Here is a 23,036-nt window from a genome sequence, read left to right as displayed (position 1 = left end):
ATGAGAACTTTCTTCCTTTTTATGACTGAGTTATATTCCATTGTGTATATATATCACATTTTGTTTATCTACTTATCTGTTGATGGACACTTGGGTTGTTTCCACCTTTTGGCTATTGTGACTAATGCTGCCATGAACACTGTTGTATAAGTATCTGATTCTGTTTTTGGTTCTCTTGGGTGTATATCTAGGAATGGAAGTGCTGAATCAGATAGTAATTCTGTTTAACTTTTTGAGGAACTGCCAAACTGTTTTCCACAATAACTACATCATTTTATATTTCCATCAGCAATGTACAAGATTTCCAATGTGTTCATCTTATCAACACTTGTTATCATTTATCTTTGTAATTAAATCCATCTTAGGGAGTATGATATCTCATCATGATTTTGATTTATATTTTCCTAATCACTAATGATGTTGAACATCTTTTCAAATACTTACTGGGCATCTGCATATCTTCTTAGAAGAAGTGTTTATTTAAGTCTTTTGCCCATTTTTATTTTGGGTTGTTTATACTTTTGTTGTTGAATTGTGGGAGCTCTTAATACATTCTGGATATTAAACCTTTATCAGCTATATGATTTACACATATTTTCTCCCATCTTGTTGGTGTCTTTTCATTCTTATTAATGTAGTCTCTCTCTGTTTTTTAAGGATATCTCCAATTATTAAGCAGAAGGAAGAAATTTTATATGGGAACAAACAAAAATGCAAGGAAGATATCATGGGAATAAGGTGGGGAAAATAATGGGAGGTAAAATTAATGCACACATACATAGAACAAGTATGCCACTATCACCTTTCTAGAGTCAAAGTCTTCTAAGAGGGTTTGACTATTGTTTTCAGAATAGAGTACTTTCTACTTCATTTCATCTGACTTGCTGAAAATGAATAATAGTAGCAGTTTAGTGCACAGATTTTGAAAGTCCTTCAGACCTAGGCTAGAGTCCCAGCTACCACTTACTAACTGTAGGTCTGGGATGTGGTATTTCACCTATCAATTTCCTTGCCTTGTGATAATAAAATGAAATAATTAAAGAAAGCATTTAGTGTACTTGGCATACAGTAAAAACTCAACAAATGATAGCTGTGAATGCCATTACTATGCTATATAAATGTCTAGTCCTAGCCGGGTGTGGTGGCACACACCTGTAATTCCAGCAGCTCGGGAAGCTAAGGCAGGAGGATCACAACTTCAAAGCCAGCCTCAGTAACTTAGTGAGGCCCTAAGCAACTCAGTGAAACCCTGTCTCTAAATGAACTATAAAAAAAGGCTGGGGATGGTGCTCAGTGGTTAAGCACCCCTGCGTTCAATCCCCTGTACCAAAATAAATAAATAAATAAAAAATAAATGTCTAGTCTTGAGTGTTCTCAAAATTTCTTAGCTCTCTCCCATCATTAGTTCTGTGTAATCTAAAACATGAAAGTTTTTCCTTGGAAGCTACAGGTTCCATTAATCTGCCCTTGAACATTCCCTTTCCTGATTGTCTTTTATCTTACTTTATCATGTTGGAATCTCACAACTTTATAAAGTCCTTCCCTTTGAAGCACTCATCTTGTCATATCCTGTCATACTGTTGTGTTATGATCATTATTTGTGGGGACAGGGGAAAGCCTTAAAGGTAGAGAGGTAGGGGGAAGATGAGCAGAAGGGCCTTGGGAAGAGTCTGTTTGTTGGCTTCTTCTGTTACATCCTCTAGAAGAACTGGAAGAAAAGTAGATATCCTCCCTGCATGCTTTGTTCTGTTACCCTTAGGATTCTGCCCTTAATTAAAATGAAGGTATTGTAGCTGGGCATAGTAGTGCATGTCTGTGATTCCAGTGAATCAGGAGGGTGAAGCAGGAGGATTACAAGTTCAAGGCCAGCCTGGGCTATTTAGCCAGATCCTCCCTCAAAATAAAAAATAAAAAGGGCTGGAGATGCAGTGCAGTGGTAGAGTGCCCCTGGGGTCAACCCTTAGTACAAGAGAGAAAGAAAGAGGGAGAAAGACAGGGAGGGCAGGGGGAGGGAGGGAGAGGGAAAAGAAAAAAGAAAAGGGAGAAAGAAAGAGAAGTTACTCCTCCTAACTAAAACTTTGAATCCTTTGACCAATGTTTTCCTTTTCATTCCCCACCAGCTTTCAGCCTCTGGTACCTATCATTTTTCTCTCTACTTCACCAAGTTCGACTTTTTAAGATTCTACATATGAGTGTGATCATACAGTGTTTGTCCTGTGCACCTATAGATACCTTGATTGTGGCTTATGGAAGACTCTGAGCCAAAGGCATTCAGCTAAGCCATGCCTCGATTCCTGATACACAGACATTATAGGTTTATAAAAGTTTTTGTTTCAAGTTCCTAAACTTGAAGTGATTTGTTATGCAGCACTAAAGAGCTAATACACCTCACAAACAGATGAATGTATCTGTAAGAAGTCCTGAGAGGCCAAAATGATTGTAGATTGGGTCTTCCCAGGATGCTGAGGGTCCTGAATTAATGAATTAATGTGCTGAGAACCAAATCATTCTATAGATGTGAATCTGAGGTTAACAGACATTAAACAACTTGTGAAGCCAGAGGTTCACAAGTTGACTTTGCACCTTTATGTGTAAATCTAGTAGGAAGTGGGATCAAGATGGTCAAATTGTTTGCATGTGGGTGCAATTGATGGTGTGTGTGTGTGTGTGTGTGTGTGTGTGTGTGTGTCCCCTCTGTAAGGACCTGATGGCTCAGAACCTGAAACAGAAAAATAGCATATCTAGGCAGGGCTGGGAGTGGCAAAGTCAGGATGTTGAAAAGTCAGGGCAGTGAAGGAATCTGGCAAGACAGCAAATGTATTTTTCATTTACTTTTATTATTTATATTGTGAAAGCTTTGAAAAATATATTTTAACACATTGCAGAAATGTGTGAGCATGAAAGAGGAGGCAAGTGAAGCAAAAATATGGGTGCTGAGAGTGAAGACCAAGTTGACCCAGATGTTTGAAATGTTCAGTAAAAACTCATCCTGACTGTAGCTAAATGTGATTTATTTCCTCCAGCACTGAAAAGTGCAGCAGCGCCTCTATTTTCAAGGAACACCAAATGCAGAAGCTCACACAGTGTCACCAGAACTGCATCTTTTTCATTTCTTGGGTCCTTCCTTTCTCTCTTGTCCTAACTTTTATTGCATTGATTGCGTTTTCTTCTTTTCACGTTTCTCTCTTCTACTATTTTATGTTTTTTGGGTACTGGGACTTGAACTTAGGGGCACTCCACCACTGAGCCACAACCCCTATTTTTTTTAATATATATATTTTAGTTGTAGATGGATGCTATACCTTTATTTATTTTTATGTAGTGCTGAAGATCAAAACCAGGGCCTCAAATGTGCTAGGCAAGGGCTCTACCACTGAGTTACAGTCTCATCCCCGCCAGCCCTATTTTGTATTTTATTTAGAGACAGGTTCTCACGAAGTTGCTTAGTGCCTCCGTTTTTCTGAGGTTGGTTTTGAACTCGTGATCAGGCAGCCTCCTGAGTCGCTGAGATTACAGGCATGCACCACCATTTCTGGCTGCTTTATGTTTGTATGTGTGTAAGTGGTTTAAACATTTAAAACATCTGTTCTTCAGACAATAAAGGTGATACCCTTAGCTCCTATTACTTTTCTCTGTGTTCTTCTCTTCAACTTTAATGTTACTACTCTCTAAATTTTAGTTCCAGCTTGTTTTTAAACACACACTTTTTAAAACATGTTATTCATTTTGATTTTCTATTGTATTTTTAATGATTTATTTTCTTACTGTGACTTTTCTTTCTTTTTTTTTGGTTGTTGTTATTGTTGTGGTGGTACTGGTGATTGAACCCAGGGCCTTGCACATGCTGAGAAGCATTCTGCCACTAACTACATCCCTGACCCTATTGCTATGACTTTTTGTACCCTTTCCTAGAACTCTTTTCTTGCTGGAGTATACTCTGGTGTAGCTCTTTCATAGAGAATATTTGAATAGGAAACTTTTGAAGTGTTTGGAAACATCTTCATTTTTGCCTTTACATTTGAATGATTATTTGGCTGGGTATAGAATTCTGGATCCAAAATTATTTTCTTTTAGCACATTGACTTCTGGCCTCCAGTGTTGCTTGAATAATCTCATTCTCATTCCTTATAAATATCATATATTTTCTTTCCCATAGCTCTTAGGATGTTCACTTTATCTATGATGCTCTGGAATTTTGCATGAGGTAATGATACAGAGGCATGTCTGAAGTGTATTTTATCCACTTAGAAAATAATTATAAGAAATTGCATGGGCATGTTCTTAATTTATTATACTATACACTTGATGGGAATTTTCAACTTCAGGGCTCATTGTTTTCTCTTCAGTTTTAGTGCATCCCTGTTAGTATCTCTTTAATATTACCTCTTCAGTGTTCTAGTATTTGCTTTCTAACACTCTCATTAAATATATATGGAATATCTGGATACATCTTCTTCGAACTTTAGTGTTTTCATTCTCTTTGTCTCTTTGAGATGTATTCTAGTAGTTAATCTTTTATTTTCCAGTTTACTCATTTACTCGTCAGCAATAAAGGAGCTGCTTATCTATTAAATTTATAATAGCTATGCTTTTCATTTTAATATTCAGTGCATGTTTTTATTTCCAACTTTCTCTAGCTCCATGGCTTTTAATCCCCCCTAAATTTATTTCTTTGGGGATTTTTAGAATACCCTCACTTGGAAGTCTGCTTTCCAGCCCAATATTTGTAGGTATTGAACAACAACAACAAAATAATTATTTATGAATAGATTAAATTATTAATGTAAGTGCCCAAGAGCTAGAAACACCTAGGGGAAAGATAAGCAAAAACTTTCCTCACTCCGTTTTCCATCTTCTCAAAGGATAGTGGCTGGACTGACACAGAGGCACTTCTGAAATGTATTTTACCTACTTAGAAAATAATTGTAAGAAGTTGTATTCCTCCAGAGAAGAACTAAAAAGTGGTTTTCCTTTTGCTCCCCTTCAAACATTAATAAAAAAGAAAAAGAAAAAATAACCCCAAATGACACATGAGCAAGAACTGTTTGTTGTACTCAAAAGTTTATAGATGAAACATTATGACAAGGCAGAATAAGACAAAACATGTGAAATACAATGTGAAATCATCATGACTCTTGACATCCACAGTTTATAATCTGAAGCTTAAATAGTGACAAAACATTATAATAATTTAACGAGTGAAATCTGAGGTTAATAATCAGGTAGAGTTGTACTTTTATTTTGGAGGAAATTTAATTAGTTTTTCCCTCTTAGTAATTCTAGTTTGCCATCTGTGCCTCTCTGGGAGGGTTAAGAGAATAGATCTAGTTTTTCCAAAGCTGCATTGAGAAGCCTCAAGTTTTGTTTGATTGTTGCTCAATGTGGAAACAAGCAAACAAACATGAAGCAACTGGTTCTGATTAGGTGGAATGAGCATTTATTTAGACCTGCTAATTTGAAGGGACTTATTACAGGCCAATTTCACAAAAATAAAATGTACCGTTTTGATCATTTCATCATTGCTAATCATATTTCCTGTTTCTCCTTATGCTCTCCTCCTGCAAGTGGTATTTTACTCTGTAAAGTTCTATTTTCTTATGATTCTCTCTTTTTTTCAGAGATAGAATGTTTTGAAATAATCATCTATATATTTTTTCTGGGAATTTTGAGATGGAGAAAGATGGGAAGTCACTGAACCGTTTAGTTTATAGGAGTTTATTACCTTATAGAAGTCTGAGTAACCTCCTATATCACTTTATAAGTAATGTGTTTTGCTAACAATAAATTTGCAATGTTAAATGACAATTTTAATAAATTATTGTTTCCCCCCCCACCTTTGGTTTGTTGGGGGTTTCTTCTGAATGTCTTAGAAGAATTGTTCTGTCAAGGCATCATCCCGAGAAAACAAACTTATCAATTAGCAAGAAGCTTGCTTTTGTTATAAGCAGAAGTACTATCAGAATATGTTTGTGGACTGAAAAACCTGTTTTACAAGTGGATTTTCATTGTGTTTGGGGGAAATTTTTTTGTCAGATGAATCAGAAAAACAAAACAACAACTAAATCCTACTCTAATCACAAATGAAAGTTTCTAATGATATTTCAAAAATTAAATTTTGACAGAAAATTTCTTTGCAGTAGAAATGATAGATATTTGTTAAATGTATTTATACTTCTTTGTCTATTTAAGTAAACCACTGTGCTGTACACAGCACTGGCCCTATGTGCCAACTTAGGACACAGCTTTTCAAAAGCTTATTTTAAAGCCTGAGAAAATCAAATATACCTATTACCAAACTTTCTCCCCATTCGTAAAGTAAATTGCCTCATTGAAATTGAGTTGTTTCTAACAGATCCCCTTATTAAACATGGTTAGTCAGTTTTAGAATTTTCCAAATGATGACAGTACTGACTCACGCTTTCTGAGCTCCTTGGACTAGGGTTATGTTTTGGTTTGGCTCACAAACCTACAGTTACTCTGGTTTTGAACAGAACCACCAGACTTGCCCTGGCAGATTTAAGTAATCAATTCAGTGTATTAAACACTGTGCTAAGAGGGTAAGCACATGATTGTAACAGTCCCCACCCACAGTTCACAACAGAAGTTATAATACCTTACTGAAAACAGAGTTTTCTTCTGGTTTGGGGTTGAGGCAGTGCCAGGTAGGGCAAACATTGTTGTACTAGATAAATTTCCCAGTTACCATTCAGACATAGTACAAAGCTTGACCTCTGTAAAATATGCAAGTAGAGAGGAGTCACATTATTTTTAAAATAAATAAATACATAAATAACCTATGGAATTACCAGAAGACTCTTAAGAAGTAATAGCATATGGGCATGGTGCAGGACATATAGTAAACACATAGTAGTAATTGGTTGTAGTACCTTTTACATTTTATTAGCTATATGTATCCACTACTGCTGTATAACATAGCAGTGTCAGGGTTCCAAGAGACAGACTTGAAGCAGACAAAGCCTCTTTAGGTCCAGACTTGGGACAGAAGTATCATTTTTTCCTACCATATTTTGTCATTCAGAGCAAATCACAAGGTCAGCCCATATTCACAGGGGTGGGGAAATAGACTGTACCTTTTAGTAAGAGGAACTACAAAGTCACATTGAAATGTTTGAATAATTGAGGCAAGTTTTACAATCAGTCTACTGCTATGTCCTCAATTAATTTGAAAGATAATATGAAAGTAAGAGATTTGATTTATAAGCAGCAAAACAATGATGTTTGTATTTAAGGTTTCCTTTAAATTTTAGTCTTAAAGTCTTTCCTTACGTGTACACACACACACACACACACACACACACACACACACATACTTTCCCATGTATATGAATGAAAGAAGATCTGGAATAGCTCATAGAATCTAAGGATGAGCTTCAGCAAGGACAGAAACCCTGGACCAATCAGAATCTACAGCAGTGAGAACTAATAGTTCATTCAAAGCGCTGCCACTGGATTTCATAGTTCCTGGAGAGCAAGTCCAATTGGCCTCTGGGTTAATGCCCAGACCTTGGCCAAGGAAGGACCAGGCTCCTTGGTTCTAAAGTTTCACAAGACTATGTGAAAAGAGGGTGAACGATTCTTCGAAGTAAAGTGGAAAACTGGGGATGTAGCTCAGTGATGGAGAGTTTGCCTGGCATGCACAGGCCCTGGGTTCAATCCCCAGTATCACCAAAAATTTTTTAAAAAGGTAAAATGGAGCCACTGTCAGATGGACAAGCAAATACAACAATATCCTCTACAAAGTTTAAACCTTTTAATCCTACAAAATAAGATCTAATAGTGGTGTAAGTCTCCCACTGTTTGGGCATGGAGAAGCCAAATGTCATTTACCTCCTTACCACTGCTCCCAGTGAGTGAAAACTGGAAAGCAGCTGAGGCAACTGAGGCAGATTGTGCAGAGAAAAGGTAACTTAGAAGTGGCTTCCCACTACCCTGTCAACAACCATACGCTTCTTTAATTAACTCTTGTCTGTTGTGCCTACTCAAAGACTTCTACACACAGAAGTCTTTGCTGTGCTTCACATAACATGGTAAATACAGAAGAATGTTCCTTAGGTATTGTATAAGTTAGGAATGTTTCTGACTGCTGCTGACTTTATCCATAGGACACTTACTGTCACTGAGTAGGAAGTTCCAGAGTCGTGGTCCCAGGGTGGACCCAGCAGCTCACTAAGGTCTTCAGCAGCCTGGCTTCTCCTTCCTTTCCACTCTGTCATCCTCACACTGTCATCCTCGGTGTGGCATGGTGTCTCCCCCTCATAACTATAAGATGGTAGCTGCAACTCCCACCCATTATGTCTTCATAATGTTGTTCATATGTAGCAGAAAAGAGAGAGAAAAGAGCAAAAGAAAAAAAAAAAAAAAAACACCTTTTACTTTTCTTGCCTCTCTCTGCCTAATCTTGTTAGTAAGCTTCCTGTTAAATCTTTTTTGACTAGAACATGACCATCTGAAACCAATCATTACAGAAGGGGAACAAGATTACCAAAATGGCACTCACCTTAGACACATTGCTATCTGTCTGACATTTCTGATACTCCACTCATATTTTCTTAGCTTTTTCTCTAATTTCAGCCCCAGATGGATCCAGGGTGGCATTTTGGAACATGGGACCTCATTTAGAAGGGCTCTGTGCTTAGTTAGAAGGCCAAGCAGACAAGAGGTCATTAAAGAAGTAAGTGGTCATTGACTGGGTAGAGGAAAGCCACTTCTATGTGTAGAACCTCATTTAGAAATGCTCTATTGGTGCTGCCTTGAAAATTCCTAACGATTTTTTAATAAAGAGCCCTGCCTTTCCCCTTTGCACTGGAACCTGTAAATTGTCTAGCTTTTCCTGGCTGACTCACATCTCCTTGGTAGCCTCTTGCCTCAAGCATACCTGTTGCTCTCTCTCCTTGGCTTCCCTGAAGTTGAAGCCATCAATGGTTGCTCAATCAGCTGGTGGACATGGATGATTTGGTAGGGAAACTGACTAGTGCAGGATAGGAACCAATGGAGAAAGCCTCCAGTGTCCCATCTTTCAAGGGTACTCTGCACAGTTCTTAGAAGGTCCTGGGGGAGTCCAGATCCATTACCTACAGCAGTGACTTTGATTACATGTCCTTCTAGAAAGTGGCTTTTCTTCCTTCCCTGTTCCACACTCTCTGAATCATTTTCCAAACAGAGCTACATTTTGGTCTTATCTCAGGCTCTGCCTTCAAGGGAATCCAAAACTCAAACACTATTCAATAAAATCAGGGTTTCTTTCCAAGAAGAAAGGTGGGTGTCTGTTTGCCCATTGGTTAAGCAACATCAGCAGCATCATACATGATGATTGTGGGACCATAAAGAGGATCCATCCCAGATCCTGCATCCCAGACTTCAAAAACAAATTTCTAATATCTGTTGAGTACCTACCGTGTGCCAGACACTGTGCTATTTTCAAATATGTTCTCTTACTTTAGTTGCACAACAGCCATCTGCTGTTACCATTATCTCCATCTTACAGATGAGAATACCAAGGATCAGAGAAGTTGAGCACGTCCCCAAGGCCAGTAACTAGAAGACTTTGAATTTTAACACAAGCTGTCAGAGTGTTCTTCCCACAATATCCCCCTGCTAAAAGGAAGGACACCTGATCAATAGGCCAATTGCCTGCTGCTGTGTGGAGGTGGGTGCAGCCCAGCTCTGAGCCTTGTGGCCATTCATTAAGAACAAAGCTCCTCCTGAAGAACAGCTAGTGGGCAGGTGTGCCAGCAAAGAGGCAGGCTTTCCTCTCAGCTTTTGGTCCTTGTATAAGAGTATTCACAGCAGGGTTTCAGGAACAGAGTTGTGGCCAACATGTTGCTCATGAATTTTTTTTTAAACCAATAGCAACCTGGCAACAGTATTTTCCAAGCCTAGCTAGACCCATCATTCTGTTTTGCTTTGTCATGTTCAGGGGCGTATCCTTTCCCTTCACAGACTCGGTGCTGTGTAGCAGACTACATTTACAGAGTGTTCTGGATAATGAGGTCAGGCAGACATTTGAAGCGGCAGATCACAGACTACAGGGACACCACTGTCTTTTTCCAGGGCAAGCTAGGAAAAGAAACTAGACACTAGTCCAGGTGACGTCTGCGGTACTAACTGAATTGGCAAAAGATGCCAGTGTCTGGCTGGCAGTCCCCAACAGGATGAAAGAATAATGTAGCATTATTATTCTCGAAGGATGTATTTTTAGTACACAGAATCTAAGGTGTGATCCTTTTTGTGTGGATCAGCACAGAGTGGAAATTTACATAGTCTTAAGTTGCTATCACATGATGAAGAATTGAGTTAAAATTAATAAATTATATACATAACCTCAGACAATTTTCTGGTAGGGACCCTCAGATTTATTTTTATTTTTATCATGTACACAAATTACCTCAGTATTTATAAGATAAAATTTGGTATGTCTCTACCCCTTGCTGATTTCAATTTCTCCATTTTTTCTTTTCTAATAAGGCATCACAGCACTGGTCTCAAACCTTGTTGGTTGAATACCCATCAATAGAAAACCTTGAGCATAAATCTCCAATATATGTATATTTATGAATTTAGAAATTATATATCTGTAATGCTGCATTAATACTTTATATACAATATAAAACAGGCCAGAATTAATTTTTTTTCAATCAGAATTAAATTTTAAAGAATAAATTGGTGATTAAATTATGTTAAGAGTACTTTTGAATTAGAAACAGTACAAAAACCACTGATTTTGCTAATGAAAGAATGATTACATACACTTCTTTCTTTTTTTAAAAAAAATCATTCTATAATACTTTGATTCAAAATTTTGGGCTAGTTTGACTTATTATAATACTTACTTTAAAAAAAATTTTTGTGAAGGTTTTTTTTTCAGTAGTTTTTATTATATTCACAAAAATTGTGCAAAAATCACCACTGTCTAATTTTAGAATATTTTTGTCAACCCCCAAAGGAAACCCATAGTCCTTCGCAGTCACTCCCCATTCCCTTCCACCCTCTAGTGCCTGGTTACACTAATCTATTTTCTGTCTCTATGGGCTTGCTTGTACTGGACTTTTCCCATAAATGGAGCAATACGTGGCTTTTTGTGTCTGACTTCATTCACTGAATATAAAATCTTTGTTTCAAGTTTCATCCATGTTGTAGTACATGTCTGTATTTCATTCTTCTTTTAGCCAAATTATGTTCCCCTTTATGGATATACCACACATTTTAAAATTTCTTCATCAGTTGATGGACATTTGGGTTGTTTCTACTTTTGGTTATTATGAATACTGCTGCTTTAAATATTTCTGTAAAAATTTTGTGAATATTTGTTTTCATTTTTCTTGGGTATAAGCTTAAGAGTGGGATTGCTGAGTCATATGCTAACTTTGTTTAACCATTTAAGAAACTGTCAGACTGTTTTCCAAAATGGCCACACCATTTTATGACCCTGTTAGCCATTGTATGAGGGTTCCAATTTCTTCATCAACTGATGGACATTTGGGCTGTTTCCACTTTTTTTATTGTGTGAGTTTTCTTTTCACTTTCAAAAAATTGTATATCACGTATCCGATAAAGTCTAGTATGAATAAAGAACTCATTACTCAATAATAAAAACACAAATAACTAAAAATAGGTAAATAATTTGAAAAGATATTTCTCTTAAGAAGATATGCAAGTTCCATGCACAGGAAAAGATGTTCAACCTCATTAGTGATTAGGAAAATGTAAATTCAAAACCCAGATACCACTCACATCCACTAAGACAGTTACGAAACATCAACTGACTGTAAACACCAGGGTTTATTTTGGGACTTGCAATTCCATTTCATTGATTTATGTGGTTTTTAAGGTATGTTACAGCTGAAAAGATAACTTATAAATATTCATAGATCAAATACAAAAACATTACATCACAGTGTATCTTTGCTAATCATTTTCTATAGTGATCCCCAATTATATAAATGTTTGTTTCTATCTTTTCTAAAGTCTGTGGTCCATGAGGTATTCTTGCAAACCAACAAGCAGTAAAGTATCACACTTTTTTTCTCCTTTGTAACACAGAGATACAAAATTCACAAAACTCTTCCTTTAGAAGACTTTAAAAACAGTATAACAAATTATTTTTCCAATCTTTCAAAAATACAACCATGAGAGTCTTTAAAAGGCATTATGCTTTTATTTTTAGCAACAAAAACTGCAAGACAATGAAAACAGTTCTAAAGATTAATTTACAAAATAATCTTTCCATGTGTCAAGTATGTTAATTTCTTTCTGAAAAGTGTTCTATAAATTGTTAGAAATGTCAGCTCTTTGACCTTATCAGTATTCCCATGTGTTTACATTATAGCATCTTCTTCAATCTATGATTTCTTCACAGTAAATATTTTTAAGCTACTTGTCTATTTTGAGCATACAATAACTAAAGCTGCATAATGTTATCTGTTGGGGTTTTATTTTATTTCATTTGTTTCTGTAACTACCATTACTATATCCTTTATGCATTTTTTAGGGATAAGTCTGGTATTCTTTCTCAAACTTCCTATGTTAGATGTTATTAATTTTTCACCTTATTTTCTCCTAATGTATTAAAGACTGTGAATTTTCCTCTAGGATTTGCTTTGGTTGCAGGTAAAAGCTTACATTGTATTTTAAAAATTATTTACTTTCAAATATTTTCTAATTTCAAAAAAATGTTTAGGTTGACCCAGAAGCTATTTAATGGTGTGGCTTAGCCAAGCATGGTGGTGCATGCCTGTAATCCCAGTGGTTTGGAAGGCTGAGGCAGGATGATGACAGGTTCAAAGCCAACTTCAGCAACTTAGCGAGGCGATAAACAACCTTGTGAGACCCTGTCTCAAAATAAAAAATAAAAAGGGCTAGGAATGTGGTTCAGTGGTTACACACCTCTGGGTTCAATCTCTGGTACCAAAAAAAGAAAAAAAGAAAAAGAAAAAAAACATGTTATTGTCAGAAAAAGTGACTTATCTGATACCGGTCCTTGAACTTTGTTGAGACACATTTTGTATCTTAAGTGGTGAGTAGTTAATGTATGCCCAGAGTTGGCTGAATTACAAAGTTATAGGTACAGTTTCTACACAAAACTGTCCTCACTTCTCATATCAACTACAGGGAGTTTCGGCTGGCTACAAAGTCAAGGGAAAAGTCTCCAGGATTGCCTTCACCCCCCCCCTTTTTTTTTTAACAGTACCAGTGATTGAACCTAGGTGCTTAACCACTGAGCAACATCCCCAGCCCTTTTATGGGGGGGTCAAGGGTGGGGAGTACCAGGGACTGAACTCAGGGGCACTCAACCACTAAGCCACATTCCCAGCCCTATTTCTTTTCTTTTTCTTTCTTTCTTTCTTTTTTTTTTTTTTTTTTTTTTTGTATTTTATTTAAAGACAGGGTCTCACTGAGTTGTTTATCGCGTCACCATTGCTGAGGCTGGCTTTGAACTCATGATCCTTCTGCCTCAGCACCCCCAGCCATTGGGATTACAGTCATGCCAGCCACCACACCTCACTTGCCTTTGCTTCTGATATCAATTGCAACTTTGTGGCAGGGCAGAGTGTGTGTGTGTGTGTGTAGTGTGTGAGGGGTTGTCATAAAACTAGACTCAGGTTCAAAAATTCACTAGAAGGACTCAGAGAACTCACTAAAAACCATTATTCAACAATCAATTTTATTAAAAGGTACAGATTAAAAGGTTTTAGTTTTATCTTTTGAAAATACCATCTCGGGATTTTGTTTTTTAATACACTCTAAGAGTCCATGGCTTTTAAGGGAAAAGTGTATACCTCTGACTTTTTTGGTGATTACTAATTTGAGTTAATTTTTGCCATTTCATATTTATATATTTTATGTGCTCTATTGGCCTTGCTTTTTTCCTTCTTTCTTGACTTTTTTTGGATTAAAATTTTTTTCTCATTCCATTTTTCTGATATGTATGGGTTTGGAGCATATAGATTTAATTTGTATCATTTGGGTGGTTATCCTTGGAATTTTAATATACATACTTAAAATATAAATGTAATAACATATTTCTCTTTAAAGAGAACTTTATAAGCCTGACCCAAAATATCTTCCTCTGGGTTACCTGCTATTATTGTCCAATATTTTATTTCTTACTGTTTTTACCCCTAAAATGATACATCAACATCTGGGATATAGCTCAGTGGTACAGTGCTTGCCTTACATGCACAAGGCCCTGGATTCAATATCAATATCCAGAATCCCCCCTCCAAAACAAAACAAAAAAAAGAGATACATTAATTTATTCTATAGGCAATGTTTATTTGTGTTTATCCACATTTATTTCTGTTGCTTGGAATTTGTTTATGTACTTACTTATTTTACGGTACTGGGGCTTGAACCTGGGGGCATTCTACCACTGAGCCATATCTCCAGTCCTTTTTATTTTTTTATTTTGAGACAGGATCTCATTGTAGCATAGAGGGTGGAGTTGGGTGATTTCTTGCAAATTCAAAGAATGAGATTCATCGTCAGCAACAGGCAAAGGCAAAGTAAAATAATTTGTTAAAGCAAAGTGAATCAAAGCTCCTACGTTGGAAGAGGATCTAAGAGGATTGCTAGTGAATGGCTATTGTCTAGGGGTTTATATGGATCTATAGGCTTAAGGAAGTCATCTCCCTGCCCAATCCTGGATAAGCACTCAGTGTCCACAAGGTATTCACACAGCCTTTAGTTCAATCAAAGTATTGATAAGGCCTTTTCCTTCTTTGGAGAGGCATGGAATCCAGGTCACATATGTCCTGAATTCCTATGGACTCCTGGTCACGTAGATCTCAACTTAAAAATAACCTTTTTGTAAGTTTCTCAACAAAAACTTGCAGCTGTTATTTGTGCTCTACTGTCCAGGAAGTTGCCCAGGGGCCCATTTCCCTATCTACCTAGCCTTATCTCTTCTTCCTGACCTCATCACGAAGTTGCCCAGGCTGGACTTTAACTTGCAATCCTCCTGCCTCAGCCTCCCTAGTAGCAGGGATTACAGCATGCACTACTGTGCCCAGCCTTGTTGGGCTTTTAAATCTGAATCATTCATTCCTGAAAATGCTTCAGTCTTTATTTTTCTGAATAGTTCATATTCCCCATTCTCTTCTCCATTTCATCCTAGAAATCTGATAAAACATATATTGGCCCTTCCACCTTTTGACCTTTTATTTTTGTTTTCCTTGTATATTATCTCTTTGTCTCTCTGGGCTGCATTCTGAGTAATTTTTTTTTCAGATCAGTTTTCCAGTTCATTGGTTCTGCCCAGATAGAGACTGAATACACAAAGGACAATGGCCAGAGCCCTTGTGGTAATGGGACCCACATGCAAAGCCTAGGAAGCCAACCCTCAACCTCCACATTTATCCATCCAAAATGTGAAGACTTGCTTACCAACCACCAGTGTTCCCATTTTTAATTCTGGCTTCCCACTGAGCACCAAGCAGACTAAGCAGAGAAGGCCATACATGCACCCTGAAATTACATACAAGGTTCATTTCTAGCCGGCTAGCCCACCTCTAGCTTCCCCTCACCAACGACTCCTGGTCAGAGGACAGCTGGAGACTTCACTTTTGGTCACTATGAAGCTCCTGCTTGCTTTAATGTCTCTGCCACACTCAAACTATGACAGCCAACTCCCTTGCTATACAACAAACTCTGGATGAACAATCTGTTTTCATTTGGGTCTTTCTGGTTTCAGCACCAATCAGGACTATACTGCTATTTGATGCTTCCATTCAGGTTCTTTTTATCTCAACTTTAATATCTTTCACCTTTAGAAGTACCATTTGATTCTTTTTTCAAAACTGGACATTTTTATACCCTCTTGTTCTTTTGCCATCACTTTTATCTCTGTCAGCATATTAAATGTTTTGTCCAGTGATTCTAACATCTGGAGGGGATGTCAGATGCTTTTATCATTTGGTGTTTCTGCTGCCACTTGTTCATGGTGGTATTCTTCAAGTGTTCCTTGATTTTCTTTCTTTCTTTCTTTCTTTTTTTTCTTTAAATTGTGAGCCCAAATTTGTTGAGCTTTCTGTGAGAGTTGTATGAATTCTCTAGGAAACATTTGCATTTGCATCTGGTCACCTGGGAGCGTCCAAAATTACTTAAAATATAGTTCTTCTTGAGGTTTTTCAGCCTACACTGTCCCTTTGGAGGACACTGCCCATAAGTGAGATCTTATCTCAGTTCTTGTGCAAATTTAAGAATCAAATATACTAGTAATATAGATTAAAACTGAGTATGTAGATAGACATATGCTGCTTGATCATAATCTCCTAAATTCCTAAATGAATGCTTTTTTAAATTCTTAATATATAAGAAGCAATTCTAATATGAGGAAAGTATATTTAACAAACATAATAGAACTTATCCTCCCCTTTTGTAGAATGGAAGGTAAGTCTATTTTCTCTAACCATAAAATTATTTTTTAAATGTTTATATTATTTATGTATACATATTTGTGTGTGTGTATAGGCTTGAGGATGTAACTCCATGGTAAGAATGCATGCTTAGCATGTACAAGGCCCTGGTTCAATTCCTAGTAACCACTGCCCCCTACCCCCCAAAAAATCAAGAGTTGAATCCCAAGGATATGGACCATCTGTTGGCTTCCCAATCCAAAACATTTTTTTAAAATTGTATCACATATTCAAAGATCATTTCCCCGTGTTGTCTCAGAATCCATCATTCTATAGAAACACTGGTGACAAGGTCTAAATGACATCTGTACTGATCCTGTCTTTTTCCAATTCCTGCCAGTTTTCCATCTTTCCAAGTTCATTCACTCCTGAGTTCTTGCTCTAGATTACACTTTACTGGGGGAAACAAAAACCAGTCAGTCAGGAGCTCATAATCTAGTGATAAAAACCGACTTTGAAAAGTGTTTCTGCAACAAAGTTTTCTGAAGCATAAAGGGAGAAGGAAATCATTCAAACTAGGGACAAGAAAAAGGTCACACAGAAATAGCCATTTGAGCTGGAAAGGTAAAAAGAATTTGCTGGGGGCTAGCTTTCCTGACAAAGATCTGGTTTCCTTATTGTTATGGTCTACAAAAGAGAGTTCTACTTATGAACTGAGAGGTAGTTAAGAATTAAAGAGACTTTTCATCCACTGGGAAGAGTGGGACCTGAGACTGGAAAGGTTGGACTTCAGATAGCCAAACAGAGGTTTCCAGAAATGAGCAAATTTCAAGACTTAACTCCTGAGCTCTAACCCTATTGTTGCATAGAATCTGAAATTATTTTCCTGCCTGTTTGGGCACAAATAACCTTTTCTTTCTGTAGTATGGTAGCCCTGAGGGCAATGGATCTGAGAGTGGGTTGCCAGTGGGGGCCTCCTGTTGAGGAGAGGTAGAAATGGAGAACAAGAGGATGAAAGGTAGTATTGTCTCTGCCCCTTCCCTCTCCTCTCCCTTCAAGTCTTTGGCTGGTACCAAGTGGGGAGAAGGGGGAAGCAGATACCCAAGCATGGCATTTGTCACAGGATTGCTGTGCTTTCAAAGAGAAGAGGTAGCAAATTGGAAATATCTACCTTTTAATTTTTACAGAAGAAATGAGAGTCTAAGAAGAAGGGCTTGTTTGGAAGGAGTAAGGCTACCTGGGAGAAATTTCTCTGGGAGAAATACACTCACAGGTACTACATTAAATGAGGAAGCCTAGTTCAGCAGGCAAACCCAGAATCCAGGAGTAGGTAAATGGGCAAAACTTCAGTCCCTGAAAAATTGAGAATGGAAAAAATGAGCAATCTTAGTTCTGAAAAAGCTGATATACTTGATACAGGAATTGAGGTACAGGGTGGGCAAGGACAGGTGAGGAGGAAGTAGGCAACTAAATATATGTCTTGCCTGGAAGTGGGGACTAGGCAATGACTTGATCATTGACAGGAGCCCAGTTACCAAGACAGGCACAAAAGGCTGGAGACAGTGGGCCTTAGGGTTGTTGAATATCGTGTATTCTTGATCTTACATAAAGTTGAACCTACTGATCGCATACTCACCTAGAGAGACAAAAGGAGCCCAAAGTCAAGCAGATCCAAGGATAACCTTCTGAATAAGAGAAAGACTTTGGCATCCTACCTGGCTTTGAATTGTTTCACTTGCTGAATTGACAGTCTTAGGCATGTTGCCTTCTCCCTTTGCTTTCTCTTCTCTTTTTATAGTTTTATCTGTAAAATGAGGATGATTATAACTACCTCATAAAGTTCTTGTAAGTATTAAATAAAATGTTTTTTAAAGCATTTAAGGTAGTACTTGTCACGGGTCTTGGGTGATGGCCAGTGCACAGGTTATAAGAAAAATTTGCCAAGGCAAAGAGAAGCGGTTAAGAGAGTTTATGTATTCTGGCAGCAGGGACATGACAAAAACATCTGCGCTTGAACTCAGAAGGGTTCTGGGCTTAGATATCTTTCTGAGTTCTTTGTTCTCCTTTGGTAGGCTTTTTGCCAAGCATGGGTTATACTAAATAAGGGGTGATGGACAGATTCCTGTGCCTTGCCCATAATGCCTATTGCGCATGTACCAAATGCTCTTTCCTGGGTTTTACACTAGATGCATGAGATGCAGCTAATATGTATAAGGTCTTAAGTAGGAGATTCTCCCTCCTAGGTTACTACAGATCAAACTTGAGGGTCTTTGCGCATGATTCTAGTGAGGTCAGGCAATCTTTTTGAAAAACAGGATCTTGCTGTTTATGCTTTGGGGAAGTTAACTCCTCCAGTAACTGCAACAGTGCAGGATGAAAGGGAAGTCCTTGGCCTCACATCACTTCTGCTCATAGAGGTAGGATGAGACCTGGGACAAGGACCCTAATCTTGCCTCAGTACTTACACATAATAACCACCCAGCTATCACCACTATCAGCACCACCATCATCATCATATATTACAAAGAAAGTCTAATGAATCAAAGTGTGCTAAGGGTATATTCTAGACTCTAAAAGACACCCTTTGAGCCATCTGATTCTGAATCTAGAGAAGCAGTTATAACAACTTCGTAGTTTGTAGGCAATGGACTAAAATGCAACATAATTCTTATCAATAGTTACAGTTGAGCTCCCCTTCCCATCTCTTGTGGGAAATATGCCTTATCTATAAGCAAAGGTACCCCTGAAAAATTCAGGACCAGGGAAAATCTTTTGATGTAAACCATCCGATTTTCACTTTAAGTGGATAAATTATATGATATCTCAATTTTATCTTAATAAGACTATTAAAAAATAGTTGTGGTTTTGCCATGTTTTAGTCCCCAACACTATTCTGGCAGTGTTAGGCATCCAAACTGCTTGTCAGAACATTCACCCTAGGCTGGCAAGTGAGAAGAGGGGCAGCTGCTGCTTTGCAATGCAGAGATAAAGCACGTCTGGAAAATGGAAATGCAGGTAAGCAAGAGACCAGCTAGGGAAATTTGATCTGCTTAGTGGTAGAATATCCTAGGGGCAGAATTTACAGATGTAAAAGGCGCTTGAGCACAGTACTGAAAGTGTGAAAGCTGTCTAAGGTTAACAACTCAAAAGATTAGGAAAAGCAGGATTGCTCTTCTCTAGCCCATTCCCCGGTCTCTGTGCACCAGCCTCCCCAGCAATCATTTCTCTTTTCTGACAAGATGGTCTCTTCCAGCACAAAATGGACTCTGCTCTTTTACCCTAACTCAAACTGCTTTCCCCCACTGCTCTCTAGAGGTTCAATTCTGCCAGTAAGCAATTTAAGTAGGTCATGTCTGAGCTGCCCCACTCACGCCACTGGGTTAATACTGCCCTGTCTCCCAGCTCAATGCCTGCACGTGGAGTGCCCTCTACATCACTCCCTTTTATCTCATACCACCTCAAAGGTTGGAAGAGCACCAGCTCACTTTCAAAGCCCAGTTAAAACACTACCTTTCCCAAAAGTCATGTTTTGAAATTCCCTGCCGGTGGAACTGCTAGGGTCACATATCAACTTTCATGGGTGCACTTTTCCTTCACAGGCTCTCTCTCATCCTAATGGATTTTCATTTTTTTCTGGTGTGAGAAAAAGCAAAAACCATTCCCTTGAATTCTAAGCTCATTTCTCTTTCTTCTGATTTCAAAAGAAGTTGAATATTTTCATGGACCCTATAAAGTATTGTGAGGTTGTAGGCATTATAGTTAGTGGATAACACTGAGAATATCGTCCATGAAACAGGTAGGTGGTATAGTTGTTAAGAATGACAACCCTAGCTGAGCACAGAGGTACACAGCTGTAATCCCAGGAGGCTGACACAGGAGGATCATAAGTTTGAGGCCACCCTCCAACTTAATAAGACCCTGTCTCAAAATTAAAAAAAAATAGAAAGAACTGGGGATGTAGCTCCATGATAGAGTGCCCCTGGGTTCAACCAACAATACTGAAAAGAAGAAGAAGAAGAAGAGGAGAAGGAGGAGGAGGAGGAGGAGGAGGAAAGAAAAATAGTGACAATCCTAGAGCAAGGCTGCCAGGTTCAAAGGCTGCCTCTGCCCCTCTCTGAGATCTCTTAACGTCACTGTGACTCAGCTTGCTGCTCTATAAATGTGTGATAGCTATTATCACTACAAATTATTGTCAATACTGGCTGCTCAATAAATATATGTTGCTAAAACAAATAAAGCAATGAGAATTCTTATGCCAAAATATTATTTTCAGCAATATCAAACTTCCTTAAATAAGGATTTGAAGTGTGCCCATAATTATTTCCATTTTTGAGAAAGTGGAAAGGAAAACCCCTCTGGGAGATGAAACAGACCATTGGTAACATGTGAGTGCATCATTTCTTACACATTATTGGGATCACCAATGCTTTTCATCTGGGTATGTGTAAGAAGACATCTAGCCTGGCCTCCAAAGTGAAAAGACTCCTTTCAGTAACATAGCTCCTGAAACACTTGCAAGGACACAGAATTGAATCCTTCCTCAAATGTCTTCTTCCACCATCAGTCAGATTGAGTCTTAGAACATTCTTCTATATATGCTGACTGAAACATTGTCTCCTTGCAACTTCCATCCACCTCTTTGAGCCCACTTAGAAAGAGGTCATTGTCTATAGACATTTAGTTCCTAAATTTTCAGGGTTTTTTTGTTTTTGTTTTTGGTTTTGGTACTGGGGATTAAATCCAGGGGTGTTTAACCACTGAGCCACATCCCCAGCCCTTTTTTTATTTTTTATTTTGAGACAGGACCTCGCTAAGTTGCCTAGGGCCTTGCTAAATTGCTTAGCTCCTTACTTTGAATTTGCAATCCTTCTGCCTCAGTCTCCAAGGCCTCTGGGATTATAGGCATGAGCCACATCACCTGGTCCTAGTATTCTTTTGTCTTTTCTCTTCTAAGATAGTATTGATTTTTTTCATCCTGGTTCTGGGTGCAGTGACTTACACTTTCCCCACCAGCCTGATCTTTCTCCACAAGGCACATTCTAATGCCAGTCCTAATACATGGCATCTCAAAGCCAACATGATACACCTGCCCTGCTCTCACCAGGCAGAAAAGCTGAGATTGCCACCTTCTTATTCTGGAGGTACAGAAATGGTAATTGCACTCTATTGTTGGTTTATATTGAATTAGTGATCAACTAAACTCTGTAGATTCTTTTTATATCAATAAACTGTCCAGATTCTTTTTATATCAATGATTTCAAACCAGGTTTTCCCCATCATTTGCTTCTACATTCATTTTATAAACCTGATGTAGGACTGTACCTTACTATGATTACTCCTAAAGCTATTGCTTTCAGTAGGGTACTGTCGCCTATTGAGCCTCATTTAAACTTTGGTTTTCTTGTAGTAATCACATTAGTTTTCTCACCCAGCTACTTACCACCTACAACTTTGATAAGCATACGATTTCCTCTGTCACTGCATATGTATCTTGCTCAGGACAGGGTCAGACCACCCATCTACAGGACTGCCTCTGGGTTGACTTTTTTTAATAGAGTTACCCAATTAATTCTAAATGTTCTAATTATCATCACTAATAAAAATGCTTTGGTCTTAGCCACACTGTGATGGGAAAAGACATTGTAACAGGCCAGTTCCAATCAACATTTAGTTTGTCTAGGTCAGTAGTCTAAAAACCTGAATGCCCTTCAGAATCCCTTCCCTTAAAATACAGATTCTCATTCTCCTCTAAGAATCTGTCAATAGGTTTAAATGAGTTCTGAAAAATTAGTAGTTAAAAAAATACCCCTAAATGATCAGCAGCTCAGGAAGCTGAGACAGGAAGATCATGAGCTCAAAGCCAGCTTCAGCAACAGGGAGAAGCTAAGCAACTTAGTGAGACCCTGTCTCTAATTAAAATACAAAAAATGGGCTGGGGATGTGGCTCAGTGGTTGAGTGATCCTAAGCTCAATCCTCTGTACACCGCCCCACAAAAAATACCCCTAAAAGTTTCTGACTAGTGCTTGGAGACCACCATTGGTCTTGCCAATCAAAGTATGGTCTGTAGACCAGCAGCAGCGGTGGGACCCCATAACTGGTTAGGAAGGTGGAATCTTCAGCCCTATCTCAGACCAACTGAGTTAGAATATATATTGGAGCAAGATCCCCAGGTGATTCATAGGCACATCAAAGTTCAAGGAGCACTATCTAAGCAATTCCTACAATTTAGCTCTCAAATTATTGAAGAAGAAAAAGTAGAAGGAGAAGGAAAGAAGAAGGATGGGAAAAAGAGTTCTGCTTCCTCTGCTTAACCAAATTTGTACCAATTTAAACTTGAGCCAACACTTCTCTTTCTCTAAATTCCTACCCTGGGCAGGGTAATAATGCTTATCTCACAAGGGTGTTATGTAAAGGAATTAATGGATGGGAAGCACTAAGAATAGTGCCTGCGCACACTCAGCTCTCAATCTAATGGATTGAATTATGTCCTCTGAAAAGCTCTGTTGAAGTCCTCTTTGTATCTATGAATATGATCTTATTGGTAGATGTAATCAAGTTAAGAGAAGGATATCAGGGAAGGTTGTAGGCCAACATGACGGGTGCACATGTTAAGACGAAAATGCCATGTGAAGACACAGTCTCACAGGGAGAAGGCCACGTAA

The sequence above is a fragment of the Sciurus carolinensis genome, chromosome 5, assembly GCF_902686445.1.
Source record: "Sciurus carolinensis chromosome 5, mSciCar1.2, whole genome shotgun sequence".
NCBI lineage: Eukaryota > Metazoa > Chordata > Mammalia > Rodentia > Sciuridae > Sciurus > Sciurus carolinensis.
Note: the sequence above shows the minus strand (reverse complement) of the source record.